Raw genomic sequence first — 20,312 nt, 5'->3', positions numbered from 1 at the left:
TGCTAGAAGTGAAATTGGAAATATTTGCATAAATCGTATGAAAAAGGATCTGGCATGTCAAACTAGCATTATTAATGAGCTTATAAGTGATGGGTACTGCAACAGGCTGTTAGCTTATGTTATGCTGGCACAGAAAATGATACCGTATTCTCCATGCCTATGACTATAAATGTTATTTTCCCCCTCATAAAACATATTCAATTCAGGATATTCAGCACACTGGTTCATGCTGTTGTTATTCTGGGACCCAGACTGAGGACACAATGTCTATCTGGCTCAGTGCTAGTCATAATGGTGGCATAGTTTCTTTACATTTTTCCAGAAATACATGTGCAGAAATGATATGTTTCTTCTGCTTATATTTATTTGGCCAAGGCAAGTCATATTGCTATTACTGAATGATACCTGGTTTCCTATAATTGTTCTGCTACCAAATAAATAATGCAAGTAATACTAACATTGTAATGCTGTGAGCATTAAATGAAATGATGTATTGTGACAGGTATATAATAGATACTCAATAAATATGATCACAGCAATCAATAAGCGTGGCTATGATTTGTAAGTACAATAGAATAATAGGCACTAGTGTTAATAAATTAAGGAGAATATGTAGGGATAAAGCATTTCTCCTTTTTAAGTTTGGCCGTTTTTTAAATGGACTGGGAGTCAGGAATTGAGTTAGAGTTTATTACAGAGCACAATTCCACAATAACTTCCCATAATTCAATGAATCACTGTGGTTTTGCAGCTATATCTTTTGTCAATATGAGCAAAATTTAAAGAAACAAGCTCATGACAATTACTGGGGGGAAAAACTCTAAATACATAAGTTAGATTCTACATTCAAAGTATATGCATCCCAACTTTGTCTTATTTCTAAGACTGTGCTGTTCTAAGTGATAACTGATGTTCAAAAGAGCATTATGAAGCATAACTGAGATGTGGAAACATTAAGAAAAAAGTTCAGTTAGTCTAATTAGAATCTTCCCTAGGTAAAAACCTGGAATTGTATTTTATTGTCAGTTACAAGATTTGATGTACAAAAGAAATGTTGTTTTCCCGCATTCATCACAAGAATGCAGTGAGCCAGCTCTCTCTGGCTTATCATTCCAGGTAGTAGAAGCTACATGGAATTTCCACTGATTGAAATGGAAACAGAGGCATTGTTATTACCCTCAAAACACTTAATGAGTGTTTTCCTGAGCAAGTAATTGTGTTTGTCTTCTCCTCCATGTCCATTTCTTCTTAAAAAATAAAGCAGAGAGCTTATTTGGCTAAAATATAATAATTGTTCAAACTGACTTTTTTTTTAAAGAAATAAATTTGTTTGAGTCATCTGTTGATCCAGCTCCACTATTTTACTTTCCCCCTGTGGCATAGCTCTTTTCTCTCTTTCTGTCTTATTCCAGTGGAACACGCTGAACCAGACATATTTAATGAGGCAGAGCGTATTCTGCAGGCCACCGAAATCTGCAGCTGAAAAGCTTACTCTGCAACAGAGACAAGATCTGTCACCTTGTGGCCCTGAAATGTACAGAAGCCCACAGATAGTTTCTACAGGATTGACCCCCTCGGGGGATTGAATAGATTAGTTTCTATTTTAGCTGGTCTGAACGGAAAAATTTGGGTGTTCTCAGCTCTTTTCCTACTCTTTCTTTATATTGCAACTCAGATATCGAGTTATTATTTTGCCTGTAATAAACATGTGCTATATATTTTAGCAACATCTTATAAAATTAGGGAGATACAAGGAACTCCTAGTTGAAACCTCTTCCATTGTATTCTTCTACAAAAGTAAAATTATTCCATAACATTCCAACCATGTTCTCCTGGGCTCAGGTTAATTATGCACCATCACATGTCCTTACGAGACAAAAGTTTTAAAGAGGTATGAGGGTAATTTCAGAAGTTGAAAATGGAATAACAATGCACTTTAGATACAAATGTCATGTCAAGTGTATTCTTTTTCAATGAATTTATTTTATATATATATATATCCAGATTTTCTTTTGTTTGAGCTTTCTCCCATAGCCTTTAATGGAAAATTGCAGTGGTTTTATGTTTCAGGAAAATTAGTTTTTGGTTAAATGTAGAACTTAGGTTATGACTTTACTTTTTCTATTTATTCATTCCACAAACACTTTGTGTGTACTTTGTGAACACTGACTTTTCTTTAAGGATTTTTTTTCTCTTTGCATTTCAAGTGGGATCAGACAATCGTCTGCCAGTCCTAGAAGAAATACTATCCAAAGCAAAGAAAAAAGTGAAAACTTAACATCCCCAAAGTGTATCCATGTTTGCCGAAATTGGTCATTTTTGCTAGTTCTCTCTCCAAGATGCCAGGTTGTCTCCACCTGTGCATATGAATATGCAGCCACTCGTTACTATAGGAATTATGAGCTCTCTAAAATATGCCTACTAAAAGATTTAGGACACATTTTCTCCAGGGGTCTCAATGTACATGAGAATCTCATGGAAGATCTAGAATGATTTAGGATTACATAAACTCTTAATGTTATTCTCGTGACTTAAAATTCTCATATTGTAGAACCAGAAAGTCATCCACCTTTTCCTTGTATTATCGATTTTTGACAACTATTTTGAAAGATAAATGAGTGATCTGAACTGAAAATTTAGTTGAACAGATTTTGTGAAGCATCAGACTTAGTCATCTCTTCCCCTTCATCTTGTAGTTTATCAATGGATTTCCCAAGCCTGTAACCTTTTGTTTTCCATCTGCCTACAGACCATATACACTGTGACTCTATAGGAAAGCACCATATTCCAAGGCATGAGCTTTGTTTGAATCAAAATGATACTGTTTCTGCAAATATTGGACCTGGCAGTTTATAGCTGTACAAGTCACAACTTCTATTTCTAAATTCATGATAAATTCTCAACTAGGAATAAATAGTAAGTGTACAGTAGCCATAGGAAAAGTAAAAAAATAAAAAAAATAAAAATTTGATTATTGCTCATTCTATGAATGCTAAGGCTTCAGTGATATGATAGAAAAAATGGGGAGAGTTCTGAAATGTCTATGGGTAAGGGAGGTGGGAAGAAAATAAGCAACATATTGAAGCTATTTTTTAAGAGGTATAATGACTGTCCAGAGAATAATCCAGAGGTCACTAGAAAACACAGAATTGGGTGAAAAATAGGCTAAAGAAACTCAATTTAGATCCAGTACCTAGTAACTGATGAGTACACGGTGGGAAACGTATACCATTATGTGTGAAAGAGTCATTCGGAAATGTGTTTATAGCAACATTCCAGCCAATGATTTTTGTTTGTTCTGTAGAGTTCAGTCCCTCAGGATGGTGAGAAGGACAACAAGATTGATGTTTACAGTGGGTTACAGATCTAGTAATTAACTAGAGCCAAAAGCAGCAACTCAGAGCTAGGCTTAGCCTATAGCAGAATGTATGCCAGGAACACAAGCTATCAGGACACAGTTAGTAAAGGTAAATTAGGTGAATAGATCTTAGATGGGAGGCTGAAGACCCTAAAATACATTTGCATAGCTCATTAAGATTATTTTAGATGTTTTATGTGGTTGCAAAGGCATTTGACATTTTTTTCAGCTAAAAGGAATAGGGAAAGCAGTTTTTTATTTTTCTTTGTTAAATTGGAAATAAACTAATGTCCAGCAGAATGGAGACCCTGAAGTTGTAATATCATTGGTATTTATACTGGATGGTATATGTACAGTTATGCCTATAAGTGAAGTTTTACTATTTGGTAAATTGGACAGCTACACAAGCCACAATAACTTTCCCAACATTGGAAATACCTATATTTATTAACTAAGTAGTTTCCATTCACTCAATCTAATTGTTTTACAATCCTTCAAAAAACCTAAATCTAAATTCTATAGATGTAGGTCTATTTTAATTTAAAAAACAGATGTGTATGTACTTTTCATATGGTAGTTAGCTCAAGATGCTTTCCTATGCTATGGAACTGTGTTAGAAAAAGTGCCAGCAGTAAACTTTACTTGCAGAAAGAAAATAAAAGGGGTAATAGTCTCAGAGAAATGTGGAACAAGAGCTACCCAGAAATTCAGACCAAGCTGTAAGATTTGAAGAAAGATATCTGGGAAGGATCCACGACATTTCAAGACTAGAAATCTGGGTAGATAAAAGGTCAAAGTGAATGAGTGAAAAAAAAGAGACAGAATTTAACATTTTAGAGATATCACATGGGAAAGATTAGGTGCAATCAAGAAAATCATAAGACAATATTGTGAGTATGATTAACAGCAGGTTTTAAAAATTAAAGAATAAAAAGACAGCAGGTTGTTGAGGGTGTGGAGAAAAGGGAACCCTCGTGCTCTCTTGGTGGGAATGCAGATTGGTGCAGCCACTGTGGGGAACAGTATAAAGTTACCTCAAAAAGTTAAAAATAGAACTGGAAATTTACCTTAAGAAACTGGAAACACTAATTTGAAAGAATATATGCACCCCTTATGTTCACTGGTGTGTTATTTACAAAAGCCAAGATTTGGAAGGAGCCCAAGTGTCTATCAGTGGATGAGTCTACAAAAAAGCTATGATACATTTGCACAGTAGAGTACTACTCAGCCGCAAAAAACACACAAACAAAAACTCTTTGAAAGGGCTTAGATGGACCTGGAGAGCATTGTGCTAAGTGAAACAAGCCAGTCAGAGAAACACAAGTACCATATGATTTCACTTATATGTGGAATCTAATGAACAAAGTAAACTAACAAGCGAAAGAGAGACAGACTTATAGGGAGCAGGCTGACAGCTGTCAGGGATGTGGGGTTGGGGGTTTCGGTGGGGGGTGGTGAAGGAAGGATTGAGCAAAAAAGGGGAAAAAAGATAAAAAAACTCATGGACACTAACAACAATGGGGTGATTGCTCAGGGGTTGGGGTGGGGGGGAGGAGGTGGAGGAGGTTATAGGGGGATAAATGATGATGGGTAGAGACTTGACTTGGGGTGGCGAACACACAATACAGATGATGTGTTGTGAATAAAAAAAAAATGAGAGTTTCAATTGACTTGCCCTTTGATTTTTTTGGTTAGAGTACATCTTTAACTATACATGTATTAGAAAGAATTTCGGGGGGAAATTTAATAATATGGAGCAGGGAAAATACTTTAATAAGTAGACCAAAATTAGAATTAATAAAGAAAAATATAGACATATTTGACAACATTAAAAAAACTTCTGTAAATTCCTCTAAAACAGGGCATTGCAGATATATGGAACATTTTTTTTTTTTAAATGAAGTAAAAGTAAGGATTTCAAGGATAGGTGGAGACTGGTTTTAGATGTTTAACATAAACTAGAATATAAGGTCTGAGGAGTCTGTCCAGGATTGAGTCTTGGCTCTCAGGGAGAGTGAGCTAGCCAAGTAGGAGAATGGAGATTAATTCTACAACAGACCCCCAAAAACACCAGTTCTATGGCAGAACACAACAGAAAAACTGTGCAAGTATCTAGTGAGATGTCCTTCCCAAACACCAGGGGAGACATCTATCCAAACATCAAACTTTGAGACTGAAATAAAATATTGAAGAATATTTTATGGATAAATGTATAGACAGTTATAGCTGAGGTCTGTCAGTTCACCTTAGATAGAGGCATTTGGTAGCCCATTGTCTTGCCCTTGGCATCCTAGCGTTACTCTCTATTGCCAGAAAATTATACACAGAAGCTCACGCCTGGTGAATAGAACATAGGCAGATAAGCAGCTCTTTCAGAAAACGGAAACATTCCTAAAACAGGGTAATCCCTCAGAATTCTCTCCTTGCTCGGGCTGGAGGTTTAGGATGACATCTCCATATTCTGTTAGTTCTGAAAGTTTGCTAGTAAGCGCTTTGTGATTGAGATGGTGGGGTGCAGAGGCAGGTGGTGACAGTGAGGGTGGGGACCTTTCATTTATCAGAAATGTTTGAGAAAAAGGTAAAAATGCCTCTTAGTTACTAGAGTTCACAGTGCTCCTCATCTCTTCATGTGAATCATCAATCTCCGAGAGTAAAATCTCCGATCGAGAGTAAACTAGACTTAATTGACCACGGACTTATGCTTTTTCATAAACCATCTTGCAGAACTGTCATTTTATGCAGCACATTTGGAAAATGCTGGGTTAGGAAATTAATCTCTTTTCATAGTTTGTAAAGTATGGCTTGAAGTAAGATAAATGTCAATGTTTGTGAACATAGGAATATAAAAATGAGCAAAAGTCTTAGCAAAGCAGGTTGGTTCAATCAGTCAATTTGCATGAGCTCAATCCTTAATATTAAGTTCTTCATTCTGTGGTCCAACACTGTGCCAGGCATTATAATGACAAAAATATTCAGACATTGCCTCTCCCCTCAAAAGTTTTAATTAATAATAAGGTTAAGAATAGGTATTTTGTTAGTTTTCTATTATCTATTTAGCTCCAATTTTCATGATAATTCCACAAGGTAAAAATTGTTATTCTTATTTTATATTTGAAGAACCTGTCATTAAATGGCATATCTGAGGTATATATCTAATACGTGATGCTGACATTGGCAAAATCATAGTAAAGAATGTAAGGTAATATATGTCTAAATGCTAACCTGCATGATGTTTAAAGAAAGGGCAATGGAAGCAGGTCAACAATGAAGAGGAGGACATTTCATTCCATGAGATATTCATGTGATCCAATCACTTTAGACACATATTAGCTCATTTAAACGTACACCTTTCAAAAACACTCTGAGTATACACGTTTACCCCTATTTCACATAGCAGAAAGTGGAAGCTAACAACCCTTACTAATAAGTATTTGCTGATGGCAACAAAACTCATAGTCCGTAGAGTTCTGTTCATACCCGGACCCAGTGGAGTCAAATCTCTTTCTTTCCACTGCACTGTTCTTCTCTCAGGAGTATGGAGAAAGCACTCAAGACAGCATGAGGCTGAGCAGGAAGGATGAAGAGAAAAGAGCTGCAATTTTTGTTAGAAACCAAGAAGTAAAATTGGTTTGAGGCCCAGGAATCTGAAGTTTACTGCGATTTCTGTCTAGGAATCTGTTCATTTTTCAGTCTTGATTGATACAGAAAAAGACTCAGTGTCTTCAAGTCATTGCTATTTCTTTACTCCCCCAGTTCCACATCTGTGGCAAGACTTTGTTAGCCAGTCACTGAACCTTTACCCACTGAACTTTGCACAGTTACGGGCGTAGCATTGTATAGTAATGGCAGCAAGTCCCGGTCAGGTGGCTCAATTGGTTGGAGCATCATCCTATACACCAACAGGTTTCAGGTTCGATTCCCCATCAAGGGACATATCTAGGTTGTGGGTTCAATTCCTGGTCAAGGTGCGAAGGGGAGGCAATCGATAAATGTTTCTCTCTCTCTCTCTCTCTCTCTCTTTCTCTCTCTCTCTCCATGTCTCCCCTTCTCCCCCTACTCTCTCTCCCCTCCTCTCTCTAAAATAAATAAAAACATATCCTTGGGTGAATATTTTAAAAAGATTTATAGTTATGGCAGTAACTGTGTGTCATATTTTCTATTCCGATCCTAATTCCAAAGTCATAGGAAATAAAAGTGTATTAATCATGATGGATTAACTTTTATAAAAACAATAAAATAATTAGATTAAAATAATAAAAGTTTATTTTACTCGTGAAGAGTTTAACATAGAGGTTCTTGGCTCAGTGGCTGTCCTTCAAGCAGTAACCCAAGGACTCAGTCTTCTTCCACCTATTGGCTCTACCATCCCTCTGAGACCTTATGTTCTCCCATGAATCTTTGACATTTGGCCAGTGCACCACATGGGCCAGAAGCAATCTCACCACTGAACGAACTGCTAGATGGCAGGGAATGTATGTAGATTAGCTCTGTGTTTAAGAGCAGAAGGCAAATGACATGGTGGACAATTAGCAATAGTCTGCTGCATCCCACCTTTCTTGACATAAATGTCTGTTTCCCACAATCTTGCACACATAGACTAGACACCTTTTACCCAAGGGATGTATCAGCCGGGGATAATCAGAAAACCGAAACCTCTCCAGAATTTATAAAAGGAAAGTATTTAATACAGGGAAATATATGCCGGGGAAAAAAATGCACTTGAAAAACTGGGAGAGCAAATGTCAGGGAGAATGGCTGCTCACGTTAGCAGAACCAGAAAGTTTCTGGGTTTGGAGGAACCTCTTTCATAGCACCAGGAATCTGTACGAGCTAACTCAAAAACTGCTCAAAATTCACATCTGCTCTTCCCTCACACATCTTTTTCATGAAAGTATCTCTTATTATTCATGGAATCTAAATCAGATCTCACTGGAAAGGGAGACTTAACAGCATAATTTCCAAGTGTGTATCTATGGCACAGAGACAAGGAAGGGAAGGTACAGGAGTTTGCGAGATATTAACAGATAGGAGTTGGTACGGGGGGAAAAAAGATCCTATCAAATCCATTTCAAAATCTAAGGTCTTATGGGGATCGATCACATATTGCCCCTTGTGGTTGGGCATTATATAGACTAAGAAGACAAATTATCTTTACCCCTCCACCCACTGCCCAACCATGCACCCAATAGATAATGACTTCGAACTCCAGTTTGAAAAGAGGAAAAATGAGAAACACACAAGAGGATACTGACCCATAGCAATTCTGAAGTTCTGCTGGGCATGGAATAAAGAAGTTGTCTAATATTGATAAAGAACTGCTGCTACTCTTCTCTGGGCTCTCTGTTCATTACTGTTCATGGCTTCTGGCCTTGCCTTTATGTATTATTCTTTTTGGCTCCTTTAAAAATAAGCCTTGTGAACAAACTGCAATGGCACTACACTGCATAGACAGGGAACTTTCTGCTGGAGCAAATTCATGGTTCCTATGATAGCTTTTCAGGTGAAAAAAAAAAAAAAAGTGCTGTTTAAGCATGGTTTTGTGATTCTTTATATAGTACAATTGACTCAAAATCTTGGTATGTGCTGGAATTAATTGTTTCTAATCTAGTTCAATGTGGCAGTCATCAGATCTGAAAATTTTTCGCCCTAGACTTAATTTTCAGACTGATTTACTGTTTTGTTTATTAGCACCCATCTCATCAATCTTTTGTAACTTAATGGAGATATCTTGAAGTTATATACCTGAAGGATATCTGGAGATTAACTAAGGAAGGCCACATCCTTAATCTGACCTTTGATCCAAAGCTAACTCTTAATAGTTCTTTAACGTTCTCAGTCTTATCTGTTTTTCTTTAAAGTCTATAAGCAATCAGTTTTCCCAATCCCTCAAGGTCCTAGATTTCTGGTCATTTTCTACTCGCTTTCCTTAATGTTTTCCAATTGGTCAATTCCTGTTTGAACTTCGTCTCTGTTTATGCTGTATTCTACATACTTAGTAATAATGAACACACATTCCAAGCTTCTGATTTCTATTCCCTTCCTCTAGAGCTTCAATGGACATATGGTCAATCATTCATGTCATTGTAGGTGATTTTTTCCTATGTAGTATATGTTTTTATTTGTTTGTGAGCCTCATTTAGTAGTCTACTTTTGTATTAATCAAATATAAATAATACAAGAAACAATCCTACATTGTCAATGGTTTAACACAATACTACTTAACTTCCAATCCAGTGTATATGGGAAGCTCTCCAAGATAGCATTTTTGAAGTCAACATCTAGAGACTTAAAAAGTCGAATGTGATGGAACTAAGCCTTTGGTCTTTGTGTCCTCCCCTGGGTCTCCTGCAGAATAGAGGGGAGATGAAAACCATCATTGTGCCAGAGATTGTCACATAAGGCAGAAGTTACTTGACCTATTAAGGAAGATGGAATATGTAGTTTATTCATGTTTGCAGGAATAAATAAATATAGTTGTGAAAAATTAGCTTATTTCTGCAACAAGTTGTATCCAAATGTTCAGAATGAAATAAAATTTATTATATATGAAGAATAGCTATAAATGATGAGGCCATATTTTAAAAGGAAACATACATGATTGGATGTTATTCATAAACGTTGCCATCATGGGAAGATATAGATTTATTTTAATATTCCTGTAATTATGCAATTAATTTTAGATTTTTAAATTTTTACCTTTGTGTGGTTTAAAAGCCACAGAAAGAAATAATTGTTATTTTATGAAAATAATTCAAAACTGCTTGTTTTATTTGTTGTATTTTAAAAAGACAAGCTTTGCATAAACAGATTTTACCAACGATTAAACATTATCTAAATAAAACGTCGTTTAGTTAAAGTTTCCACTAACAATTCATATGTTTTCTAGTAGTTTCCATTTTTAGTAATAGGCTGTATGCATTGAAAATAACTTTGCAACATAAATAAAGTTTGGTAATATACTTTACAAAAAGTTAATTGAGCTTCTACCATTGTCAGTCTATTCTTGGAAGAGATGAAAGTGCTTTGAAATGACATGTTCCTCTTCTAGGTTAGTAGGGGGCCTGAATGAGATTGATTTTTGTTTTAATGAGAAGATATATTTAACAGAATATTTCAAGTTGGTAGCTAAGACTGACTTCACATTTTGAATAAAACATTATCCCTCAATTTTCAAAAGCAGAGTTGGTTGATATCCAAACTCATCTGTAGTATTAGTGTATATACAAGTGACTAAACTCTGCAATTCAAAGAAAGCATTAGATTTTTAGAGAGCTTGGCCTTGTTATTTCAACTAAGAATAAAATCAATTCAAAGGACAACCAGTGTAAATAATGAAACAGTAAATCAAAGAAAAAGAGAAAAGAAACTATTCCAAAAATTTTCAGAGAAAAAGCATGATGATAATAATGGCAGTTACCAGATTAAGATATAGAACATAAGAATTTGAATCTAAATTCTACAACATAGTGTTTGATCTTATAAACAGCATGTAAGAATTCTGAACCCTGGGTGAACAATCTTCACGATAGGAGTATCTCATTTACTAACTGTATTATCATGATTTTAGTTCCACAAATATGATGAGGCCTAATTTTAAATCAAGCACTTTACAAGATGAATAGTATTTAGAAATGAATACAGGAGATTTTTACTTCTTGTCTTGTGTGCAAAAGCAGAAGAAAGTCAATAATTATAACGAATCATGGTATTGTGATAGCATATGTAGGAGTATGGAGAAGGAAAACATAGTGACGACCTACATCATTGGGTAGAAGTGAGCACATGCTCCAAGAAGGAAATGTTGAAACTTCTCATTACAAAAGTAGGTGTTTTCAAAGGGAAGAAAAAGAATATTCTTGGCTATAGGATAAATAATGTGAACAATAGCACAAGAATATGAAATGGCTGGGTGCATTTACAGAAGGACAAATGTGTCCTACTTAATTTAATGGCATTGGAGGACATGCAGGAATTTGATTATACTAGGTCCTGATTGGAAACTTTGTTTTATTCTGAAAGCGCTTGGAAGCCAAGAAAGGATTTTAAGACAGGCAATTGACAGGTGTACATTAAAAAAACACATAACAATACTTAGCATCGATGAGCAGGTTGGAAAAGGGTAATAATAAATTCAGAGATACCAGTTGCTAAGCTATTATATCCAGATTGGAAAGTATATGGTCCTGGAATGAAGACTGGATAAATATAGAAAAGAGACCAATGTGAGATATCTGTAAAATTGTGATCCAGTGGGCTTTAGACGTGAGAAGTACCTGAGGCCAGAAGTCAAGGATGTGCACCTCTCATCCTCTTGCTTGAGCGACTCTATAAACAGGGGTACTGTTTACCAAGATGGAGAAATCAAGATGAAATTGCAAATTTTAGGGAAAGTGTAGTGATTTATTTGGGGATCTATACTTGAAAATATGATTTTGAATATTGGAATATAGTCTTGATGGAAGGTAAGGATGTGCAGTTACTGGCATTATGTTTGGATGCTTATAAAATTCATAGGCTGTGATCAGGATGCCCAGGCAGCACCTCTAGAGAGGGAACAGGGCATCAGATGTTGTATCCTGTAGGAAATAACACCGTCATTTAAAGGAGGTAGCAGATAAAGAGGATAACAAAGCAGCAGCATACGAAGGAATGGCAAGTTCAGTGGGAGAAAATGATTAGGTGATCATACGGAAGGCAAGAGAAGAGCAGTGTTTAGAGACATTTTCAGGGATAAATTCTGCTGAGAAGTTACACAAGGGTTGAAATGTATCTATTGCAGCTAAAAATAAGAGTTTGTTGGGAATCTTGCATTTAGATAACTCTTAGCATAGCTGGTCATCAAAAAGTGCTTATTTAATGAGAGGAGAAGGAAACACTTATTTTATTTCTATTTTACACATTAAAAACAAACTTATTCAGTCGTTAAATGTGAATCTACAAAATTATATCAATGCATAGTTTGTCAACAGGCCTATCACAGCATTAATTGTTCCATTGTGGCTTACTCATAGGACCATGTGTATCCTACATGTCAGAGAGAGATGAGAGAGAGATGAGAGAGAGAGAGAAAGAGAGAGGGGGAATGACTAAATGATTATTAGGTGCATTAATTTTTTTATAAGTCCCCCAGACATATAAGAAACACAAATTTATTTGTATCCCTCTCTTGTTAAAATGTTCACATCAGTGTTTGATTAAATCATCATTTAAGTTTAAAATAATCCTCTGCTAAGGGACTTATTTATTATTGCCTTGGGATAATCATAGAAGCCTCAATCCATCAAGGTTGCAATTTACATTGGAAAATATAAACTATCATTTCTAGTCACTAGATTCTAGCAATTCCCAAGTTATAAATAGGCTGTCTTCCAACTTAATTTGTGTTTGAGTTCATAACCCACTTTTCCATGCAAAAAAATATAAGTGACCGTTTAGCTTCCTAAACTAGCTCACAAATGCCTATGAATGACAGTGTGTAAATACAAATAGTAGTTAACATTTATTGATTCATAATATGCTGAGTGCTCTACAAACATGAGCTACTTTAATCTTAATAACAATTATGTGGCATGAGTACTATTATTCTTATTGGAATGATGTTTAATAAAGAATAGAGAGGTAATCAACTTGTCCAAGGGTACACAGCTTCTGAGATGTTGACCTGAAATTAGAATACTTGGATCTTATTTCAAAGCATATATTTTATATCATTTAAAAATATATAGATAAGTACAAAATTTAATAAGGATAAGTACCCCTATATAGCCATCATTCATCTTCAATAGCTCTCATCTCATGACCAACGTTGTTTCATCTATAGCTCCATTGAACGACTCCCTCTACCTCCTCTGTATTATTTTGAAGCATTCCACACATCATATAGTTTCATTTTAATATTTCACTATATCTCTAAAATATATTGGCTTTATTTTCACATAACTATAATATTATTATAATACCTAAATGAAAATAAATGACAATTCCTTATTATCTTCAAATGTCTAATAGTTATTTAAATGTCCCCAATTATCTCATACAAAATTCATAGATGGCTTGCTGAAATCAAAAGCCACACAAGATCCACTTATTACATATGGTTGATATATCTTTCAATTTCTACAGCTACATTGCCCCCACTTTTTATTCTTAGTATTTATTTGTTCACTAAACTGAGTCATTTATCTCTTAGAGTTTCAAAAGCAGATTTTGATGAATATATCATAGAATTGTTTTACCACATTCTATCCCCTGTATTTCCTCTAAACTGATAGTTGGTCCCAGAAACTTCAAAAATTCATGTTTGTGTTTCTATGGTACGTTGACTACAAGTTTCCTTAATATGTATTTAAGTACTTATTAGAGAATTAATTTTTTAAAAAGAGATAAAGTATCATTTATTAGTTGGGATATAGGTTCAGCTGAAGATATAATTCTGAGTCAAATAATTACAATTTATATCAAATTTATATCTGGCTAACAGTAAGTTGCAGGAAGGAGCTGATTTATACATATATATGGTACTTAAGAAATGCAGAGTTCATATTTCTTCTATTCAGTTCATTAATAAAAACTAGAGATGATTTTGAAAAGAGAAGGGAGATAATCGTGCTCGAGATTACAAAGCAAAGGGTTCATATTCATGTGTGATTTAATATTTTTATACTTTCCATTTAATTAGCAACATAAGTTTTGTGTTCTCACTTGAAAATTGTTAATCCATGCTTAAATTAAAAAAAAAAAATTGGTCTGTAGCCTTTAGGAATTATTGATCCATATTTTATGACTTTTAACAGTTGGATCATTAAAATATATTTTAAATTAAGTAAGATATTATAGAATATTAATTCTGGGGATACTTTAAATTATAGTTTATTTTTTATTTTAAATATTACAGACTATTTTTAATAATAGTTTTACAAATGGAGATGGCAAATATACACAATGACCAATAATAAAAGCATACATATGTAAAATATGTATAATATAAAATACTATAGTACTATTAAAAGTGCAATTTTTTTTTGGTCTTGTATGACGTAGTTGTATTTGTCCTGTGATATAACAATCATATTTTGATAAAGACAAAACAAAAGAGAATTATTAACTCTCTGTTATGACTGAATGAAAAGAATTCAGTCATGATATCTCAAATTATATCACAACATTTATTATGAATACTATAAATTACTCTCCTTACTTCAAGGATTAAAAGCCTGGAAACTACATTTCCCAGACTCCTTTGCCAGGACAGGTCTTATTCTAGTAGGCCACAGAGAATCATTATTGTGAGATTTGAAACCTGGGATTGAAAGATAAGCCGTTATCTTCAGGTGTTAGCTACAGACAGGTATGTGGGCTATGGAGGTATCCAATGTTGGGTTTTGCCAAGGTTTTATAGGGCCTCTTCCTGTGAATCATCCACTGTGGTGTTGAAGGCAAATAAGATAACTGAGAGAAACTTCCAGGGGCTTTCTAACCTTCATATGACCTGACTTTTTCAGTGGTGCTGCATGTGTCTAAGTCTCTTCTCACTTGAGCAGCCAGAGTTGGCTTCTATTTCCATGTAGCTCCTGAAGATTCTTCTCTCCAGCAAATGTTCTGTCCAGTCTGAGCCTCTGCTTAGGAGCTCCCATAAGAATATACGAAAGAGAATTGGATTCCTCAATTTGAAAAATTGAAAACTAAGACTAGACATGATAGAAATCTTCAAAATAATTATAAATTGGTTATTCAGGTAGTTTTTAACTTTCTTTTTAAATCAAACTTCAGAATATCAGGGCAGGAAGATCACTTTGCAAAACATGCAAGAGTTAAGGACAAACAGAGTCACTCACAAATACATACAGGTGTATACAATGATTAAGCACATTTCTAGCACACAGGAAATGAAACCAGATATGTAAAATAATTGAACATCTTGAGAAATGACAGCTATAGAGTTAGGAATAAAAGCTATTGCCAATCATCAAGGAGGGCCTTAACTAAATTGTAGTTACATGGCTTTGCCACAGTGAACTGAGATTTAAACAGTATCTAGTCTTTTAATAATTAAGAGGTGTGTCATTCTCATATTTACTTATATCGACACGCTGACATATTACACATTTGTTTCTTAAGCAGTTTAAAAACAATTGATTTTAGCACTGCGGGTCGCCATGGGAGCAGTTGCATGTGCGGTGGGCGCCGTTGGAGCTGTGGCCCTGGCCATGGTGAGGCAGCTCTCCTGGGAGCAGGGCATCAGTCTGCCCGGGAGGGCTGAAATCCTGCCAAGTTCTTCTCATTTTATATCAGCGTAGAATTTACCCATCTGAAATCTTTACTCAAGTGCAGAAACATGGACTCGCCTTGCTCGTAACTACTCATCCTGAGCTCATAAAATACCTAAGCACGTAATGTGGGGGAACTACTAAAAGACTGGTAGTACAAGTGTTCAGTTCAGTAACTGGTGGTAGATGTCTCGACTATTAAAAGTGATGAGGTCCTTGAAAGATGGCAGTTTGATATTGCATGTGACAAGACTGCCAAAGATGACAGTACACCCAGAGACAAGTCTCAGAAAGCTATCTAAGATGAAATCCGCTTGGTGATCAGACAGAACTCTGCTACCCTGACATTTCTGCCCCTGCTGGGAGTTTCCTGTTCATTTGATCTGCTGATCTATACAAAGATTTGGTTGTACCTGAAAAGGGGGGAGAGTCGGGACCACAGTTCATTACCAACTCTGAGCAAGGCCCTCTGTGTTCCTTCTCTCCTACAATCCACAAAGTAAACAGCATCCTGGCCTACAAAATCCCTGGCCATGACTGAAGATAACAACAATAATGTAATTCAAGAACAATGTTGGAATTCGTGAATGTGTGCTTCCTGAAACCAAGTCAACTAGAATTCATGTTTCATTTCATTGATTAATTTTTAGATGGGGAAAACTTAACATTATATACTCTATGAACTGTACATAATTGTTCCATTTTTGGGCACCTGTTTGACTTTCCATAGGGTTGACATAATTTTTTGTACGCTGTTCAGAAGGGAACCAGCAGATTACATCAGCACTGTAATGTCAATTCCTTTGAAGGTGGTAACTGTTCATGGAAAAACTTTTATTATAAAGCCAAATGTCTTCCTAAATCAGACCTTTTGCTCAAGTAGCATGACTCAGGATATAGGTAAATATGAAACACAGCAAAAGAAGTCTGAATATTCAGAATCTTTTTTTAGGTCCTAAAGTGACTGATAATCTGCAATAACAAAATATTGCTATAAGGCCCTTTTGCTATTTATTTCATTTGTATAGTTTCCATATTGAAAAAATCTCCAATTATTTGACTTGATGTAATTTATACTTACAAAGCCATCTCTATTTCTACTGTTTAAATTACGGTGATACAGGACTCTTAATGTCTTTTTGTATTTTATAAAAATCAAGCTTTAAATGACAATGACAAAGTTAAATGTGTATGCTTAAAAAATTTGAAAACAAAAAAATAAATGCAACTGGCCACACAAACAAGCAACATTTTAGTCCTTGAAATATACTTTATCTTATTTGGAAAAAGGGAAATATTGAGGATAATTAAGGATTTTAAGATGACAAAATTACCTTGGATCACCTGGGTGATCCCAAGTGTCATACAAGTTCTCCTAATAGAGAGGTAAATGGGGTTAATACACCCTCTGTTCTGGAGATTTAGAAATATTAAGGTTTCTAGTAATATACACTATTTCTCTTATGTCCCTTTTCTTTGAGTAGGCTTTTTCCTATGACTGGACTTACTTTACCCGCTTCCTCTGTTACTTGTTAAGAGAGGATCACTTCTTCTGTATGGTTTACTCCCATTCTCTGGAAGAGTTCATATCTCAGAAACCTGCAATATGTACTGATATTCTTTTTATTTTGTATTGGTCTTTCGAGCATTCATTTGTGCATTTTAGATACCTGTGCTTATTACATAGCAGCACCTAAAGCACGGTTTTATGTAGCCATATGCTAGTGCATGTTGGAAAACTATTTATTTTAAAAAGTGGATTTTCTGTTTTCTATAATGCAAATATTCCCACCATAGTCAGTTTCTAGATACCAGTGTAACATCATTGAAAGTGAACATGGAATTGGGAAATTGGAAAGTGCCACACCATGTGTATTATTTTCACCGTATGTATAAGCTATATGTATATAACTGTGGGCATGGTAATAATAAAGCATAGAAAACCAATTTAGGAAGTCAAGTTTTCAGAATTTATTTATTTATTTATTTTTTAGTTATATATTTGTTGGTAAATTTATGTAATTAAAATTAATACTGGTTGTGTTTAGCAACCCAAAAGTAAAATTCCTGAAAAAATGAGTGTTCAGCTCTTGTGAGCCAGGCTGCACTGGCTTCTGTACACCACTAATTTTTCTGACATAATACATTGGTCCAGTAAATGTAAAACATTATTTAAAAACTCCCATGATCATATTCAATCTCTTTAATCAATAAGTAAATGTCTAGTGTTCATGGTATTTCAGGCTATTTTATATTTTTTGAGAAAAATAAAAGCAATGAAATGCATGTTTGGAGGAGAAAATAAGAATTAATAGAACATACAGTAATATAGTAAATACTTTTTCACTGAAAATACCTCTTCTGAAATCATTAACTCTTTATAATATTAATAAGATATAAATAAAAATATGACAGTATACTTCAAATCACTCTACAAAACCAGCCATAGTTTAGACTATTTTCTTTTTTTTTTTAAACATATCTTTATTGATTTCAGAGAGAGAAAGGGAGAGGAAGAGACTGAGATAGAAACATCAATGATGAGAGAGTGATTGATTGGCTGCAGCCTGCAACCCGGGCATGTGCCCTGACCGGGAATCGAACCCTGATCGCCTGGATCCTAGGTCGACGCTCAACCTCTGAGCCACGCCCAGCTGGGAGGACTATTATCTGTTTTGATATTGCAGAATTCCTTATTACAAATAACTTGGATTATAACAGTAATACCAGTTCTTTCTTATACTTTCATAATTTTTTTATATTTTAATTTAACTTTATTGTTGAAATTATTACAAATGTCCCCTTTTTCCCCCCATTGATCCCCTCCGCCTTACACACTGCCCCCCCCCCCGCCTTCACTGCACTGTTGTCTGTATCCATGGGATATGCATATATGCATATAAGTTCTTAAGTTTATCTCTCCCCATGCACCTACCCAGCCCTGCCTTCCGTTTGAGATTCTTCAGTCTGTTCCATACTTTTATCTCTGGATCTATTTTGTTCATTGGTTTATTTTGTTCATTAGATTCCACATAGGAGTAAGATCATGTGATACTTGTCTTTCTCTGGCTTATTTTGCTTAGCATAATACTCTCAAGGTTTCACCATACTATCTCATGGGGTAAGGGATCCTTCTTTTTTATAGCTGCATAGTATTTCATGGTGTAATTGTCTGAGAAGATGCTTGATATGATTTCAATCTTCTTGAACTTGTAAAGACTTGTTTTGTGCCCTAACATGTGGTCTATCTTTGAGAATGCCCCATGTGCACTTGAGGAGAATGTATATTCTGCAGCTTTGGGGTGAAATGTTCTGTAACTGTCAGTTAAATCCATCTGATCTAGTATGCCATTTAGAGTCACTGTTTCCTTGTTGATTTTTTGTCTGGAAGATCTATCCAGTAAAGTCAGTGGGGTGTTAAATTCCCTTACTATGACTGTGTTGCTTTCAATCTCTTCCCTTAAAGCCCTCCAGAGTTTTTTGTTTTGTTTTGGTTTGCAGCTTCTCTGAGTCCTTTGTTCTGAGGTCAGTCTTTTGTAGACAGCGTATATTTGGGTCATGTTTTCTTATCCATTCAGCTACCCTATGTCTTTTGATTGGAGCAGTTAATCCATTTATGTTTAAAGTTATTTTTAATAGGTACTTATCTACTGCCATGTTATTTCTTTATGCCTATGTTTCTCATTTTCTGTATTTTAATTTATTACAGCAGTCCCTTTAACATTTCTTGCAATGCTGGTTTGGTGATAACTCCTTTAGCCTTTTTTTTTTTTGGTCTGGGAAGCTCTTTATTTTACCATCTATTTTGAATGATAGCCTTGCTGGATAGGGTAGTCTTGGTTTCAGATCTTTGCTTTTTATTACCTTGAATACTTCATGCCATTCTCTTCTGGCCTGTAGAGTTTCTGATGAGAAATCAGCTGACAGCCTCATGGAGGCTCCTTTGTAGGAAACAGATTGCTTTTCTCTTGCTGCCTTTAACAGTCTTTCTTTGTCTTGAATTTGGGGCATTTTAATTATGATGTGTCTGAGCATGGGCTTCTTTGTGTTCTTCTTGGTTGGGACTCTCTGTGCCTTCTAACCTTGTGTAACTTTTTCCTTGACCAGGTTAGGGAAGTTTTCTGCCATTATTTCTTCAGTTTCTCTAACCCCTGCTTACTTTCTACCTCCTCTGACACTCCTGTGATGCGAATAGTTACGTTTCATGTTGTCCCACAGATCCCTTAGACTGTCCTCCTTTTTTTAATTTTCTTTTTCTTTTTGGCTCTCTGTTTGAGTGATTGCTTTCTATCCTGTCTTCTAATTCTGACCCTATCCTCAGCTTCCTCTAATCTGCTGTTCATTCCTTCCAATGTATTTTTTAAAAGTTTCTGCTGTGTCATTCTTCATTTCCTTCATAGTTTCCATATCTTTTCTCAAGCTGTTGAGCATCCTTATGATCAGTATTCTCAACTCTACATCTGATAGATTGCTTATCTCCATTCATTTAGCTCCTCTGGAGAATTCTCTTTTTTTTTCATTTGGGGCTTCTTTTTCTCCCCATTTTGGCTGCCTGTTGGACTTGTTTCTATGTATTAGGTAGATCTGCTAGGACTCCCAGTCTTTTGGATGGTCTCTGGTGCAGGCCAATGTCAGACACTGTTTGTGACTGGCCTTGAGTACCCTGTTTGAAGTTTTCCACACTCCAC

The 20,312-nt window shown here is 35.4% G+C and overlaps 1 pseudogene; it reads left to right on the top strand.

Moving 5' to 3' along the window:
* Window positions 1-15,564: 15,564 nt before the first annotated feature.
* Window positions 15,565-16,165, top strand: LOC107541223 (mitotic spindle assembly checkpoint protein MAD2A pseudogene; annotated as a pseudogene).
* Window positions 16,166-20,312: the final 4,147 nt, after the last annotated feature.

The sequence above is a fragment of the Miniopterus natalensis genome, chromosome 1, assembly GCF_054644295.1.
Source record: "Miniopterus natalensis isolate mMinNat1 chromosome 1, mMinNat1.hap1, whole genome shotgun sequence".
NCBI classification, from domain to species: domain Eukaryota; kingdom Metazoa; phylum Chordata; class Mammalia; order Chiroptera; family Miniopteridae; genus Miniopterus; species Miniopterus natalensis.
This window is presented reverse-complemented; position numbering and strand designations above follow the sequence as displayed.